Raw genomic sequence first — 9,306 nt, forward strand, 5'->3', positions numbered from 1 at the left:
CTTACAGACAGATAGAAGCTCGATGGAGCAGACTTTTATAGGCACATATCCTTGAGTGTTGTATGGAGTAGGGTGTTAAATGCCTACTTCGCAGAGTTTGTGGATAGGTGACACGGTTCTTTTATGGCTCCCAATGGAGACAATGAAGTAGGTGGGGGATGCCTAAACAAATTATCCTATACTGTGGCCCAACTATCTCTGGAGTAAAACCACACGGAGTGGCAGAGAAGGGGGGAATCGAGTGAGCAGAGCGAAGCAGTACACACTGCTGCGAAGGCTGGTAAATGCAGTCGCTTCCCCCTCCACGCAATCCCATTCCCTCTCACGTGTTCATTAGTGGAGCCGGCTCGCGTGACTACTTGCGCAGAGACTAGTTTCCGTGTGCTTGCTCCAGAGATACCTGGGACAGAGTATATATGGAAGGATGCTTTACGCAAATTATCTTAACAGGGGTGATGACCTCGTGATTTATGATTGACTGATTGAATTGTCTTATTTTACTTCGCTTTTTGTGCCACTTTTAGCTAATTTACGAAGATGGGGATGAGTGATGACATGATGAACTAGATGAATGGACACTCACAAACATCCATGCCCAGGCCGGGATTCGAACCCGGGACCCCTGGCGTCGTAGCGCGATGTGCTAACCACTCCGCCACGGGGGCTGCAAAATATTTAGGTTCCGTTTTGGTAGGAGCGGAATCGCCTCAGAACAGAGAAAACAAAACATTAAGTGACAAAGTGACAAACAGTTTTTCCACTTCTAAATAAAGTTGCAAGTTTTATTATTTACTAGCTGATTGCCCGGCGTTGCTTTGGTATTTGTTTATCCCAATCTTCTATTTGACAGGAAAATAATGAATTCAAAACTATAGTGTAAAATGAACTTGGGGTTGAACGGCATTGAGAGTGTCACTATTCATCTTAGCGAACCCGAAAACTATGGATTCCACACTAATATCGGTAGTTTTACATGTCACCCCCTTCCCACCCACACCCCTAGAGGTGCCAGGGGTGTCTTGGAGTTGAATGGCATTCGGAGTGTCACCAGCCCCGGCCCTAGGAATTTTGCCACCCCCACCCCAAAATTCGTACAAAGAAAACGTAATGTATGAACAACTAAACTTGTTATCCGTGGCAATTTTACATGGTATAACCAATTTTTAACATAATAAAATGAAAGAATACATAATGTGAGAAGATAAGTTATTCATAAATAAAAAATAATATATATTTAAGCCAAATAATAATAAAATATCTGTTGCATTTACTCAGCATAGTTTCTGCCGACGTGCAGAACTCTCAGCTCTCCTGTTTTGTTTCACTATTTCTTCATGACTATTTATACTGTACATAATTATGTACATTTTCCAAAACGTTGTACATGAAGTAACGTATCTTCACTTCATCACCATTTACAATATACTATGTATGTACAATTATGTACGCCTCGTAAACCACGATTACTTCATGATTACACTATTCACTTTGTACCTTTTCCCCCCTAAGGCGAAGGGGGACAATTAGAGACTCGACGAGGTTTCTGGAAACACTGCACAAGGCGGGGCGCTGGGAAAGTACGCCAAGTCCACAGCTGCCTCCCTCGTCCACTTAGCAGCCAATATCATGACTGTTGATGGGAGCGAGGTACACCCAAACAAGTCCTCGGTCAACTTTCTTGCAATCTGAGATTTAGGAAGGAAGCCACCAGATGGGGCCAGAGAGAGAACTTGCCCTGAGATATCTGGAACAAGTTCATGAAATTTAAATTTTGAATTTGTAATGACATTTCTAGACTTTCGTTTGCGATATCCAGAAAGTGCAGAAATCATTTATGGAAGTCGGAAACTGACTTTGACAATACACGCGACGGTATTTTCAATTACTTTTTTTTCTACAGTATCTTTTGGCGCGTAAAATCATGCATCAGGAATACCATGAAGGAGAGCAGAGAAAGTGATCTCTGTATGTTTTTCTTTTATAATAAGACCTCGATTCTTTTATAATAATAATGGACTCAAATATGAACTTGTCAAGAATAAAGTATTATGAATTCAATTACAATTTTATGATTTGTGAAATAATAGTATTAATATACGTAATATATATTTTCTTAACGACTAAAAGTCAAGACATGGAATCTTACTCTGCGTCTCCTCCCTACGCAGAAAAATCCTTCGGGTACCCTAGGTCGTCTGAGGAATGAAACTTTACTCCTATTTTTATGTGATAAATCAAATAATAATGTATTTATGGTTTTGGGTATTGTTCAAACGACATAGCCTACATTACAGTTTACCAAAGTCTCCATCGGGGAGACATTATCGAACAGTAAGTCTCCGTCTCGTCTCGATTTTACAAAGTTTGTCTTTTTCTCGGTCCTGTCTCTATTTTCAAGAGTTTTCTCATTAGAATTTTGAATATTAAGATTGGTCCCTTCGAGTTCCGAGATCTCGTGCGACTTTGGTTTAGGTTAATTTTTCAAAGGCCACACATTCTGATTGACCAACTATCCAACGAGACGAAGCACGTCTCAACTTTGGTCTCGTCTTGGAAGTCAAGGAAAAGTTCCCCGTGCATGTAGCACCGTGCCGAGGAGGCACATTTAGTGGATGTGGGGGATAGGGCTCCACATATTCTCGATCTCGGCCGCTTTGGAGGTGATGTTATCAGCATCACGCTGCGACCGCCTTTACCTCCCACAGTTTCCACCAGGTAACCACTGATTTGAGGCTGGGTGAAACCGGATCCGTTTTTAAGTGGGGACAAGGCCGGAAAAATTCCGACCTTAATCGAACCCGGGTATCCCTTGTGGCAGTCAGATACCATACCAACTAGTCTTGAAAGTCAGGTATCGAATATCAAACAGCCATCTCAGTCTCGATCGACTAGTCGCCAAAACCTGTCCTTCAGTCAAGCGGTAAACGATCGTTTTCTACCGAATTTTTATTTTTCCTGTCCTTCTCCAACAGTGCTGATTTGAAAATCGCAATCTAAAAATGTGAGCTACGTATAAAGAGCGTCCGAAAAGTAAAAAAAACAGCCAAATGCGAAGAATACACACACACACACACACACACACACACACACACACACACACACACACAGAGAGAGAGAGAGAGAGAGAGAGAGAGAGAGAGAGAGAGAGAGAGAGAGAGAGAGAGAGAGAGAGAGAGAGAGAGAGAGAGAGAGATGTGTGTGTGCGTGTGTACAACCATTATATATATGCATAAATATTATATATACATACATACACACACACACACACACACACATATAGGGTGGACCAAAAGTCGCAATACATAGGAAAATAACATTTTGTTTTTAAGTTTTTCTATTTATTTATTTTTTAAAGTGTTCTTTTCTAATGAGTGTTCATCAAGAGTGGAAGAAACGTATTGCAAACCAATGGTAACCACGTAGAGGATATTATATGAATACATTGTTTCTTATCACAACATATGTATTTGTCCTCTGTATTGCGACTTTTGTCCCACCCTGTATATCTATATCAGGCACATATCTAGAAATATGTTTCGGGGGGTCCGAACCAAGTGTCTCAGGAATAATAATATTTAATAATAATGTTTAAATTATTATATAAAATTAAATTAATACTAATTAAAATATATAAATTAATATTATATTATTATTACACGATTAGGTAAAATGACTATAAGAATAAAGATATAACAGCGCATATTCATTACGTAGCTTATCTGTAGTTAAGATCGGAATAATTTACATAAAAACAAGTAACCTGGCAATGAAATTATGTCAAATAGATAAATAACACTGTGTAACAAATTTACAACTTTTTTCTCTTTCCGAAATGAATGCAACTGTTTCCGATAGAACTTGTCACGCTGATTACAGTGGTGTAACTGAAATTCCTGTATCAGCCTCCGATTTCGAGAAATAATATTTGAAAATTTTATTATGTAATGTAAATGCTATGCTATTTGGAGCACTGCACGACATGGGATGTAACGAAGAATGAAACTAAAAGTAATTCGTTTTTGAAATTACACAGTACAAGAAGCAAAGATTATATGACGACAATGCTATCGATCTACATAAATACCAGTACCGGTACCGAAATATATACCCTGCTCGACCCCTGTCCCACATCCCTAGCTGCTCCCTTATCCCACCCTGAACCAAAGGTACCTACGTAAATGCCTAAATGAAATTAACATCAATTCAAGAACTACAAATATATATTATGAACAAAATATGTTATGTATTATGAATATGTTATGTATTACACCAATAGGTATCAGAAGTAACAATACAGATCAAATTATGTAATGTACATACATCCAAGGATGGAAAGGATGATACATAAAGTAACATGTATAAAGATGTTCAAGGTAGTCTTATCGGCGCTTCCTTTTGCACTGAGCACGCTCGTTTTCTCGTTTCAAGCTCCAACAATAGTCAGCTAACATAGTAATCCCACACTTTTCCTTGTACCTTTCTTCCAAGACACGAATGGTCTGATGGAATCGTTCACCATGTTCATCTGATACTGCACCTAAGTTTTCTGGAAAGAAGTCTAAGTGACTGTGTAGATAATGAAGCTTTAGGGACATGTGACAACCCATTGCATGAAAGCTCAATAGCAGTTCTTCTACAAGTTCGGCAAAATGTTCAGATTTTCGGTTTCCAATGAAATTTGTTATCACATTCTTCAGTGCAACCCACGCTCTTTTCTCGTTTTCATGCAGGATTTCGTCGAATGTTGAATGTTTAATGAGTTCTCTAATCTGTGGTCCGACGAAGATTCCTTCCTTTAACTCTGCATCTGTGATCTGTGGAAATATTGTCTTTAGGTACTGGAAACCACCACCCTCTTTATCTAGTGCCTTCACAAACACCTTCATTAATCCTAATTTTGAGTGTAATGGTGGTAAGTACACATTTTTTTAATCAACAAGATGCGTGTAACTAACACTTTTCTGTCCAGGAACCATCGACTTTCTTGTGGGCCAGTGTTTCACACGATAGTGTTTCTCTTTCGCCCTGCTATCCCATTCACACAGAAAACAACAGTGTTTTGTATATCCTGACTGCATTCCCCAAAGCAGACCAAGAACCTTAAAATCAGCACAAATGTGCCAAGGATGATCCGCATACTTCATTCTGTCAAGCAAGAGCTTCATGTTTTGGTATGATTCTTTCATAACTACAGCATAGGCGACTGGAATATCAGGGTGACTGACTATTGCCATTGTGTAATAACACAGCTTTAAGACTGAATTTCGAAGAATCAATAAATAAACGCAATTGATTCATGTCATACTCAATGTTTAATGCAGACATAAGTCCACACACATCTGTACAGTCCATCAAACCTTCCTGACAGCTGAAAAAATTCAGTAGATCACTTCCACGACAGCGATACATTGTTGCTTTTGTGTCCTTTTCCAAAAGGTTCCAACCTTCTGGTCTGGAAGCTAATAGTTCAGCCTGTAATTCGGACAATTGCAGATCTCTCATGAGATCATTTAGTTCTGCTTGGCATATTATATGCAGTTCCTTTGCGTTCCACACATACACAGGATCTTCACTTCCTTCACTTTCGGATTCACGTTCAGTATCACAGTCACTCAACGTCCAAGCATTTGGTAGCACAGAAACAGGTAACTCATTGCAGTGTGAAACAGGCCTAATAGCAGAAGGTACACATGGATAGTTGATTGACTTGTTTGTTTTTGCGGTTATTCCACGAACGTTTGTTAAACAAAAATGACAGTCTGTGGTGGTCTTGTGGCTCACGCCACACCATTGGCAAGGCAAATGTCATTGCCTTGTGTGTTCCGTTCAACCATCCCCGAAGGTTCACAGCACAGGATTTACAACACACGTGCAGAGCCCATTTTTTTATCCCGGTCCCCGACTTTGCAGGAAAAGTACAATTCATGAGCCTTTTTCACAGCAGGTGTCAGGTGAATAACATTGGACTTAACAGTCACTCTACCACATATGTAACAGAACTTGTTTGGGTTATTTACACAACTTCTTGGCATGATTTACAGTAAAGATACATCAAACAAATATAATGTCAGAACCGGAGATACTTGTCACATCCGAACAGGAATATCTAACAGTCACACGTAGCAACAAACTGAAATCTTTGTGCTGCAAGTCCAGCTTTCAGTACCTTCTGAGCAGTACATTAAAACTGTGTGAACGCATACAAGAGTTCTCGGAACAAACATCCAGAACAACAATGAATAACAACACACAAACACACACTCAATAATGTACCACCGGCTTCTGATACGGATTTTCACGCAGTGTTGCAACTCCACAAGGGGAAGTGTTGTCACCTTGAAAGAGGGAAATTTCGTATTTTAAAAATCCCTTTTTTCCCCATTTGCGGCAAAATGGAGGCTGATACAAACAAATGCACTAGTGCTCCTACATCAGGGTACCAAGGGGAATTATGGTCACTACATACCATCCAGGAAAGAAAACCTTTGTTACACAGTGTAATTGAATATTTATCGAATAACAAAAATTATGTTACATGTAGTTGGAGAAAAGTAAGTTTCTGATTGATATTTTATGCATAAATTATTTTGAGTAGTAGTGCACATAAATCTTCTTTGTAATGTCAATCAAACCCGTATGATCCCAATATAATCCTTGCCTTCTAAAAAGTTCAGAGGAAATTAATAACCATCGATTATTCAACAAATGCTAATATTTTCATTACTTCATTTTAGTACTTGGTAAAGGCTCCCAAGGCGTCCAGATCACCCCCCCGCTAAATACGTCCTTCCTGTTCTTCCAAGCCGTATGATCCCAATATAATCTTTGTCTTCCAATAAGTTCAGAGAAAATTAGGAGCCCAATATTCAGGAAGAAATTTTACAGTTAATTGTTGGAGATGGTGTGGCAGATTGGATTTTAACGAAGTCGAAGTTCCTGTCCACTGTCCGTTTGGTCCTGAAGTGGCAGCCGCTCCCCCCCCCCCCACATCACAATGAAATATTTTGATGCAAACCTACAAAAATAACATGGATAATTTTTTTTAAGATTTTGCAATAATTTAGATTTTCTTCTTGTATAAATGAATAGGTTGTCTCTGGAGAGAGGCAGATTCCAGAAGTCTGCAGTCTACTATATTTAGTAATTTTAGTTTCTTAGTAATTTTGGTTTTATAACAATTTATGCGAAGCTACTAAATGTTCCAATTTGGTCGGGACAGTTCACCATATTTACTCCCTCTTTTGACTTTTTTCAAACTGCAGTCTTCAAAAAATGTTCTCTTTTTGTGGTTAATTCACATTCAGACATGTTCTTCATTATAAGGATAATTCGATAGTTTTGGTGGATACATGGAATAACAAAGAATGATGTCAGCCTGTGTGTGAATGTTGCATACATCTCTTGCTCTCTCTCTCTCTTTAGGGCTGGTAACAGCATTAGGTAAAAAAAAGTACTTCTCCAATCATTGATAAGACTTTAAAATTATATCAAATTGGACAAATAAGAAATGGAGCTGTAGCTGCGAAGGTTGTTGTCATGGTCACCCTAGGCCCCTGGATCATAGAAATTAGACCGACCTGCTATTTCTCGTACATTTCTCACCTCCCTTCATCTGGAATAAAACATAGCATTTACAGGTTAATTTAATAAGAAACTAATGTCTTTAAAGTTTTTTTCATTTTTTGTACCTCCACCTAGTTATTTTTAATTTGCAATCGATGTTGCAGATGTGAACAATAACACACACTGCTTCAATGAAGACTGTCCTTCTATTAGTCACATTTCTTGATGCTATGTTCTCTTTTCATCGAATTCAACGGAAAAGAGTAGGTACATAAAATTTCTACAATGTCTAAGTATTCCAGCTACATCTAGGTAGGGGAGGGTGCAAATTTGGTGCAGGGGGTGTGAAAATCATTCTCGTCCTGGACGCTGAAATCTCTAGCTACAACTCTGATAAGGAAATATTTCCTTTCGAGAGACCATTAATAGATTTACACCATTATAGAAACATAACACAATAAATGTATGAACATTTAATTATCATTTTAATAAAAAGCAATAATTAAATAATATCTAACACTTATTAAAAACATGTCACCTATCTTCTAATTTCTTGACATTTTGAACCAGTCGTTAAAGGAATAAATTTGCTAGTTTATAAATGTACCAACGTAATTTTGTTTATATATGTTTATAAATATAAATATATAAAATTAATTAATTAATGATATTAATGATTTAATAATTGACATATATTTCATGACAATATATATATATAACCAAGGTTTCGGACTTGGCTCGCCTCAAAAACATCCCGGGTACTGGCCTGATCGCACCCCCTAAATTTCTTTCCGCACCCCTCAGCACCCCTAGATGATAAATCCAGGCGCCGCCGCTGCCTTTCCCTCCTAGTCCCGATCTCTCGGCTGAAGATCGAAATGGACGCACTGTATATATATATATATATATATATATATATATATATATATATATATATATATATATATGTGTGTGTGTGTGTGTGTGTGTGTGTGTGTGTGTGTGTATTTTATATATATATATATATATATATATATATATATATATGTATATTATATATATGTATATTAGCAGGTAACAATATGTTATAAACACAGTCTTACTTTCCAAAGAAGCGCTCATGTGGGATGGTAAAACGGATCCAGATCCGAAAATTCCGGATCTGAGAAATTTTTGGATCCGGATCCGCTAGGATCCGAATCTGGCCATCCTTACTCTGTAGTAGTATGCTTGAAAGTAGGAAATGTAAAGTATTTTTTTAAAAATTTTTTTTACGTTTTAAACATAGTACGTTCAGTGTGAAATTCACATTCAGTAAAAGCAAAATAAACATTCAATACACAAAAACCTGTCTATTTATCGTCCGAAATCAGAGAGCATCCCAAAATTATCCGAACAATTTGTTCAGGGAGAATTTTCTTTAAAAAAAAAGCCCTGTGAACAAAATCACACAGTTTTATTTCCCACTCCAGCACTAATAAATCATCGTTCTTGAAGCAGAGATGAGCCTCCCCTATCGCGCAGTGGTAGCGTCGTCGCCTTGTAATCAAGAGGTCCCGGGTTAAATACCCGGTGCAGAGATGTCCCAAAGTTTAATATATATTGTGCGGAAACGAAAAATTGCAATGAGGAGAAGTACAAGTTACAGTAAAACAATAGTTAAACAATGGTAAACCAAATAAACATGGATATAATGTAAATATGTACTGTATTTGTTCGGTTACATATATATTGAGACAAATCCATTAAGAATTACATAATTAT

This window comes from Lepisma saccharinum, chromosome 2, assembly GCF_977018435.1.
Source record: "Lepisma saccharinum chromosome 2, izLepSacc3.1, whole genome shotgun sequence".
In the NCBI taxonomy this organism is placed as follows: Eukaryota; Metazoa; Arthropoda; class Insecta; order Zygentoma; family Lepismatidae; genus Lepisma; species Lepisma saccharinum.